Raw genomic sequence first — 6,700 nt, 5'->3', positions numbered from 1 at the left:
CGTAACAAAACAAAACAAAATATTCCTGCTAAATACTTTTAGTGCATATTTCTAAATTATTTATATATTGACAGGGATTTCTTGGGATCCATTTAACAATGTGTATTATATATGAATCACAGAAGAAGAAGAAAGCACACAAATTAACTATTAATTTGAGCAAACACAGCCGTAAATTCTTCTTTAGCTTTAGGTAATGGGAGTTCTGGTCACCTATATGCCTTGTTAAGTTTTATGGCGGGGAGGGGGGAATGGGCTATTAATAATGAAATGTGTGAAGAATATTTCATTTGAAGAAATCTGTCAACTTGAGCGTGCTTTTAAGGCAAGAAATGAAATGCCCCTCCTGGAACTGGTTTTGCTTTATTTTTATAGCCTCTCTATACAGAGGTGTATACTGTAAATTAGGGTTGTTTCTAGTCCTGTGGAGAAAAAAATATCACTTTTTCTTTTTCTTTTTTATAGACTATTAAAGGTGTTTTTATTTACTGAAAATCTCCCTCACATTTTGCCCGCAACTTTTTTGGGGAAAGTATTCATAATGCTGTTATTTCATCTGTCTTTTCTAGTGCATTTATTCCATCTCTCTCTATAATAGATTATGAGTAGAAGACATGGGCATGCATCAATTCATTTCATGCTTTCGCCTTTCCTTATTCTCCTGTTTCTGTATGTGCTTAGTGCAACTGAGGTCAGTGGGAGACTTGTGCATGGAAACATGATCAAGCTGGGCTTTTAGATGCCTAAACAGAACATGCTAACTACTACAAAGGGGAATGGTTCAAGGACAACTTCCTTCCCCAACCTGGTTGCCTTCAGATGTTTTGGCCTAGGACTCCCATCAGCTCAAGCCAGCATGACCAATGGTCATTCATGAAAGATAAGTCTTGTAGTCCAACAGCGACTGGAGGGCATCTGGTTGTGGGGTAGCCTGATCTACTACTGTCGGTAATTACCTTTTGTTACTACAAGGTGTCTTCTGGTATATGTCCCTAGCAGAGCGTTTTCTGGTATTTGTGGCCTGGTGGAAACTCAAACCTATGTTTTTAAAAACCAGTAGCACATTATGCAGGTGAAACAATTCAGCACATGGACTGATGTGAGAAAATCTCTTCATTTTGAAGAAACAATTTTAGAAAAATTTGACCTGCTGGAGAAATTAAGCATATTCCTCTTGCTCAGCAGCAGCCAATGTGGTGACTTCCAGATCTATGGGATTTCAGCTCTAATAATCCTTAACCATTGGCTGCACAGGTTGGGTTAGAAGGAAGTCGTCCAATTTCATCAGTACAGCATCATGCTGGCCACCTCTGCTGTAGCTATTGCATAGACAAGAGTGTAAAATATTCAAATAGCTTAAATACTAAGTTTGTTGACTTGATGCACTTTTGCTGTAGGCAAAAAGGCAACTGGGATTTTTTTCTGATTTCCTTGTGAACCATCAAATGTAGAATTTGATTTTCTTTCAAGACTCCTAATTCTCTGCACTTTCACTCATCCCAAGACTCTTGGGGAAACATTCACAGCAGCTTCCAATACAGTATGAGAAGTTGCTGTGAAAGATATAGAAGTTTCAGGTGTGATCCTAAAGGACTTATCCAACACAACTAAAACCAACATAATCTGCTTAAGGAGAATGGATCCTTCTAGCTTTCTGCATGCCAAATGCCTGCACAGGTATAGAATATCTGAGGTGGTACAAGTGCAGTTCTGCAGCTGAAGCTAAGCAGGTTTAAGACTTGTAAGCTGCCTGATGGGAAGCCACCCAAGGATAAGAGAAAAGTATGTTGTGGACTATTTGTTCATCAAAATTATATGAATGGGCCCCAAATCCCATAACAGATGGGTGGTTTTAAAAGCCAATATATTTTATTTTATTTTGTTTTTACTTTGAGGATCTTTCCCTAGAGTAAAAATAAACAATTTAAACAATTCCTTGCATTTCTGAATGATGTTTAAGTTTTCCAATATTGATGAAGTATGTAAAATGGCATTTAGTATTTCAGCCTCAGATTCACAAAGCTGCATATGGCACAGAACCTCAGCTTCCTCCTTTCAACAGCAAGCCCCTGATAGGATCTGCATTTGATCTGATCTGCATTGTCCAGCAAGATTCTCCTGCACCTTGCCAGAAATTTCACAGAAGCCTCCAATGCAATGAGGAGATTTCAGCTGTGAAAAATTGAGCAGGTCCAGGTTTAAAGCTTGAGTAGGTTGCCTTGAGCCTGGCCAATACAATTAAATTATAATTGCTTTTGGTTATGTCACAGAGATTGTAAACAGATGCAGCCTGACATGTTAGGAACCCTGGAAAGTTGCCTTATAATGAATCAGATCATTAGTCCACCTAGCTCAGTGTTGTCTACACTGACTTGCAGTGGCTCTCCAGGTTTTCATCCTTTCCAAGCCCTACTTGAGATGCCAGGTAAAGACCCTTGGACCTTTAGCTTTCAAAGCCTCTGCTGTGAAACACGGAGCTGTGGTCATTCACCGTAATGTTAAGTCAGTAGCAAGAGTTCTCATGGCAACATTTTCCAAACTATACTTTCTTTGCATTTTTTAAAAAATTTCGTTTAATATCATGGTTTTAATGTCCAACAAATAGTTCAAATGTCCAACAAATAGATGGAAAACAAGATTTAGCCCTTTTATGTTACATAGCTTAAGCTGCAACTGCAACCTCAGTTAACGGAGAACAATCCAACCACCACCATCACCACCACTTATGCCAGGATTGGGTTGAGTAGAAGCAAGCTGGCTTCCAGATCTGTGGGCAGGCAGCACCCCCACCAGTGGAAACCAGTGAAGAGGCCCCAAATGGGGCACTCTGGGGCAGGGAAGGGACTGAGCTGGCTGAGGACCTGCTGACTCCCAAGCCGGTCTCGCAGCTTTGCAAACTGACATTGGGCCCAGTCTGGACCCGATGGTCCTGCCTCACACATTCCATTGTGGCTCCCATAAGTAGAGTTGCCACATGTCTTGTATAAAACATGGTAGTCCCATATTTCAATGTAAAATGCTGTGTCCTGTATTGATACAGCTTTGTCCTGTATTTCAAGTCTCTTTCTCTGCCCAGTTAAGGATCATCTCCAAATGCATGTGTTTGAAAACGTGTGTGAAAGGTCATGTCTTTAAGCTCTGGGTAGTCGAGCACAGACAGATTTACAAATTCATGTTTATGTGCGCATGTGTGCATGCGTGTGTGACAAATTCCAGAGGAGCCATCCTATTAGGCTGCAATAGATCTTAATGGATTGCTTTGAAGCCACCTCAGCACTAGAAGAAAAAAAGATGTCCCGCCCTGTATTTTGCCAGAAGAAAGATGGCAACCATACCCATGAGACTTCAGAAGCAGCTGTGGCTCCATCTCTCCCAAAAGGCACAAGGTCAGGGGTTGCACGGAGTTTGGATTGCAACCTAAATACAATTGAACACACTTCAATATACTTCTTGCTAAGCACAACCAAGCTTTTATTTAATTTATTTATTTTAGTTATTGCCCATCTACACATTCTTTTTCTTATTTAGGACTGCTTCACTCATGGTTCACACACACATGCAGCATATATAGGGAAGGATCTTAGCTTGGTGAGCACAGGCTTGGAGCACAGGCTTTGCATACAAAACTTTCCAGGTTCATACCCTGGCAACAGGAAATATGCCTGTATGAAACCCTATAAAAATGCTGCCATTCAGTATGGACAGTAATGGGCTGGAAGCACCAATGATCTGATTTAACTGGCCCTTGCCATTATTCCATAAACATAAGGGCTCTGCTGGATCAGGTCAAAGACAAATTTGTCCAGCATACTATTCTCACAGTGACCAACCAGATGGTTTTAGAAAACCTGCATTCAGGACCTGAGTGTAGCAAAACTCTCCCCCACATGTGTTCCTTGCTATTTATAGGCATATTGCATCCCAACTGTGGAGGTAAAGCAACACCATTGTGGCAGGTGGTCTTCTAACACACTATGGAAAATTTGCAAAGTTTCCTGAAGGCCGCTACTGGCCAAGCGCCTTGATCCATCAGTTCATATCCAAGTGACCTGTTGCACACACAGATTCATCTACCTGCAGGACTCTTGTGAAAGCAACATGCACACATAGATACCATTCTTGAAAGGAACAGCGAAGTCCTGGTTGTAGGCTTTACATGTGAGCCTCAGTGAAATGAAATACTGTTACATCCCAACAAAAGGTGTGATTCCCATTAATTTTGATGTGCCTTGTTCAACAGCAGCTTCTAATGGGTTGTGTTCACAATCCTGAAATTAATAATAAACTTCAGGGGTGGACCAAATGTATCTGGGAGTTGTGGATTAAATGGAGAATAAAAATGGTGTAATCTGTCCAGTATTCCAATAAGACTTCATATAACCAGGGATGGAAAATCTTTTCAAGAGCTCTCACATCTTATCCTGCACCCCACGTGTCTGCTAATATGCCTCTGGTATAAATGGAAGTGTGCACATAAATACTGTCTTCCTCTCGCACACAGTCCATTGCTAATTACCAGCAGGTGAGGCAGCCACCTCAGGTGGCAGGATCCACAAAGGCAGCACATCCGGTCTCCAAGGGATGCTGTTCCATGGTGGCAGCAACAACTGTGGGATGCTCCTTAGGTACCAAATCTGCCACTTCCTCAGCAGCTCTCTCCTGCAATGCCATCTGTACAGCAGGGACGTAGCTAGCTGCTCCGGCACTCACAGGAGCAGGGTGATCCAGACATGGGGGCGGGGCAAGCCGCCCATGGGGGCGCTGCAGTGAGCTGCCCACGGAGTCTACCTGCCGTACGCAAGCCCCACACTGCCGTTTTTAACAGCATGGGGGCTGAGCCACTGCATCACTCCCAGGAGAGACGTGTGGCTCAGGCACACTGCAGGCCAGGCCCCACGGTACGTGCCCCCCCTTATGGTGTGCCATTTTGTCACCCCCTCAGGGATGACACCCGGAGTGACCTGCACCCCCTGCACCTCCCGCAACCCCCTTCCTACACCCTTGTTGTACAGCAGCCTTTGGGTGAATAGGAGACACTGCTGGTCTCCCCCCACCCTTGTTCCCAACACAGATCTTTATTACCTCCTTGTTCCTGATGCAGATCTTCACGCACCCCTTCTTCCCTGGCAAAAGCTGGCTTCATTTTGTTGTTCACAGCATCTGCCCAAATGTATTGGGCTGGCCCAATTATCTGTGTCTTTGTACATGCTCTTCTGTGTCACATGCACAAGTATATTTTGACAGCTTTCTCAAATTGAAATTGTTTTAGCATTTGAGTTTGTTAATAAAGTCCATGAAACTGTGTGTCCTCTTATGGCAGTGATGGCCAAACGACTTCAAAGGTAGAAATGATATACACTTTTAAGAATAAGTATGAGCAGGGACAATGCATTTGTCCATGGGATAGTTATATTGTTATATTGTCATTTCTGGCTTATTAGGTCAAAGGTCTACTGAAAACAAGCAGTTAATCTAGTGTAATCTCGTCAACAATGGAATTCTTTATTTAGATGATTTTTTTTTTTTTAGGATCTAGGTTACTGAGATGAAATAGAACCGAGGTCTCTGTAAAATATCAATTGTAAGAAATCATGTTCCACTGTTTCAATTTAGCCAGAGTTTTATCCTAAACCAGGGGTGGGCAACTTGTGACTGTTCAGATGTTTTAGGACTCCAATTTCCATTAGCCACAGCCAGTATGGCTAATGGTCAAGGATGATGGGAGCTCTAGTTCAACATCTGGAGGGACCCAGGTTCCTAATCTCTGTCCTAAGCATTCTGAATCACAGTGAACAAATGCCTAGCAATGACGGCTGTGCACACAATCATTTCCCCCCAGCAAGCTCACTGTGGTCCTACAGATAACCAGAGTGCATGGTGTATATGTATATGGGGGGGGGCAGATAATGGGTGTTTCTGTTATGATTTTCTTTATTACCAGAAATTAGAAGTTTTTGTATGTTCCTGCATGTAGGTAGAAACAGTCTCAAGATACATTAAAACCATGGGCCACAGGAATTTCAGGCTGCTTATAATGTTCACCTGCATCACATAGACACTATCTATCTATCTATGCCTGTTCTCCTGAGTGCTCTCAATACATTGCTTATTTTTGCTTCTGGCTTCAGCTCCTGATGCTATGCCAGAGCTGCTCTAGAGGGGTCCCTGGACCCACAGGGAGCTGCACCTGGGAAATTGAGGGGTAGTGGGACATGCACATGTAGAAGCCATATTACACTTATTTGGTTCTATATTAATATTTCCTCCCCTAGATTAATCTCTGTCCTGACCCTAGGGGCTACTTCACACATGACCAATTTACTAACTGGAAAGTACATCTGTGTAGGAAGAAGCATGTTAGCCTATGGAGGTGGCTATGCATTATAATGAGTAACAGATTATTCCCAGCACAGATCTTCCATTTGAGTGGTTAGAGTATGAGCAAAGAGTATGTGTGATGTTTGTATATTTCTCTGTTTGGCTGCATATATAACGTATATCAGAAAAGACATATGTATGCATATTTTTCTTATTACACATAAGTAACATCTGTGCAGGAAATCTGTTAGGTTTGAAGCATCCCTAAGGTTTGCAGTGAAAGAACAAAATGTTTGAACTGTGGTATACAGACAGTTGCACAGTTTTATGTATGTGTTGACGTTGCAGGGATGAGTTACCAATATTTCAGAGAGAAAGCACC

At 42.3% G+C, this 6,700-nt stretch overlaps 1 protein-coding gene across 8 annotated transcripts in view; it reads left to right on the top strand.

The window, feature by feature from the left end:
* PCDH10 (protocadherin 10) overlaps positions 1 to 495 on the top strand; it is a 54,524-nt gene extending 54,029 nt beyond the window's left edge. For all 8 annotated transcript variants that reach the window (XM_083571090.1, XM_083571089.1, XM_083571088.1 and 5 more), the window contains one exon: positions 1 to 495. This exon is cut by the window's left edge and continues 2,177 nt beyond it. The gene's annotated coding sequence lies outside the window, so the exon portion shown is untranslated.
* Positions 496 to 6,700: the final 6,205 nt, after the last annotated feature.

Source organism: Podarcis filfolensis, assembly GCF_964270895.1.
Source record: "Podarcis filfolensis genome assembly, chromosome: 9".
NCBI lineage: Eukaryota > Metazoa > Chordata > Lepidosauria > Squamata > Lacertidae > Podarcis > Podarcis filfolensis.
Note: the sequence above shows the minus strand (reverse complement) of the source record. Positions and strands in the feature narration are given on the sequence as shown.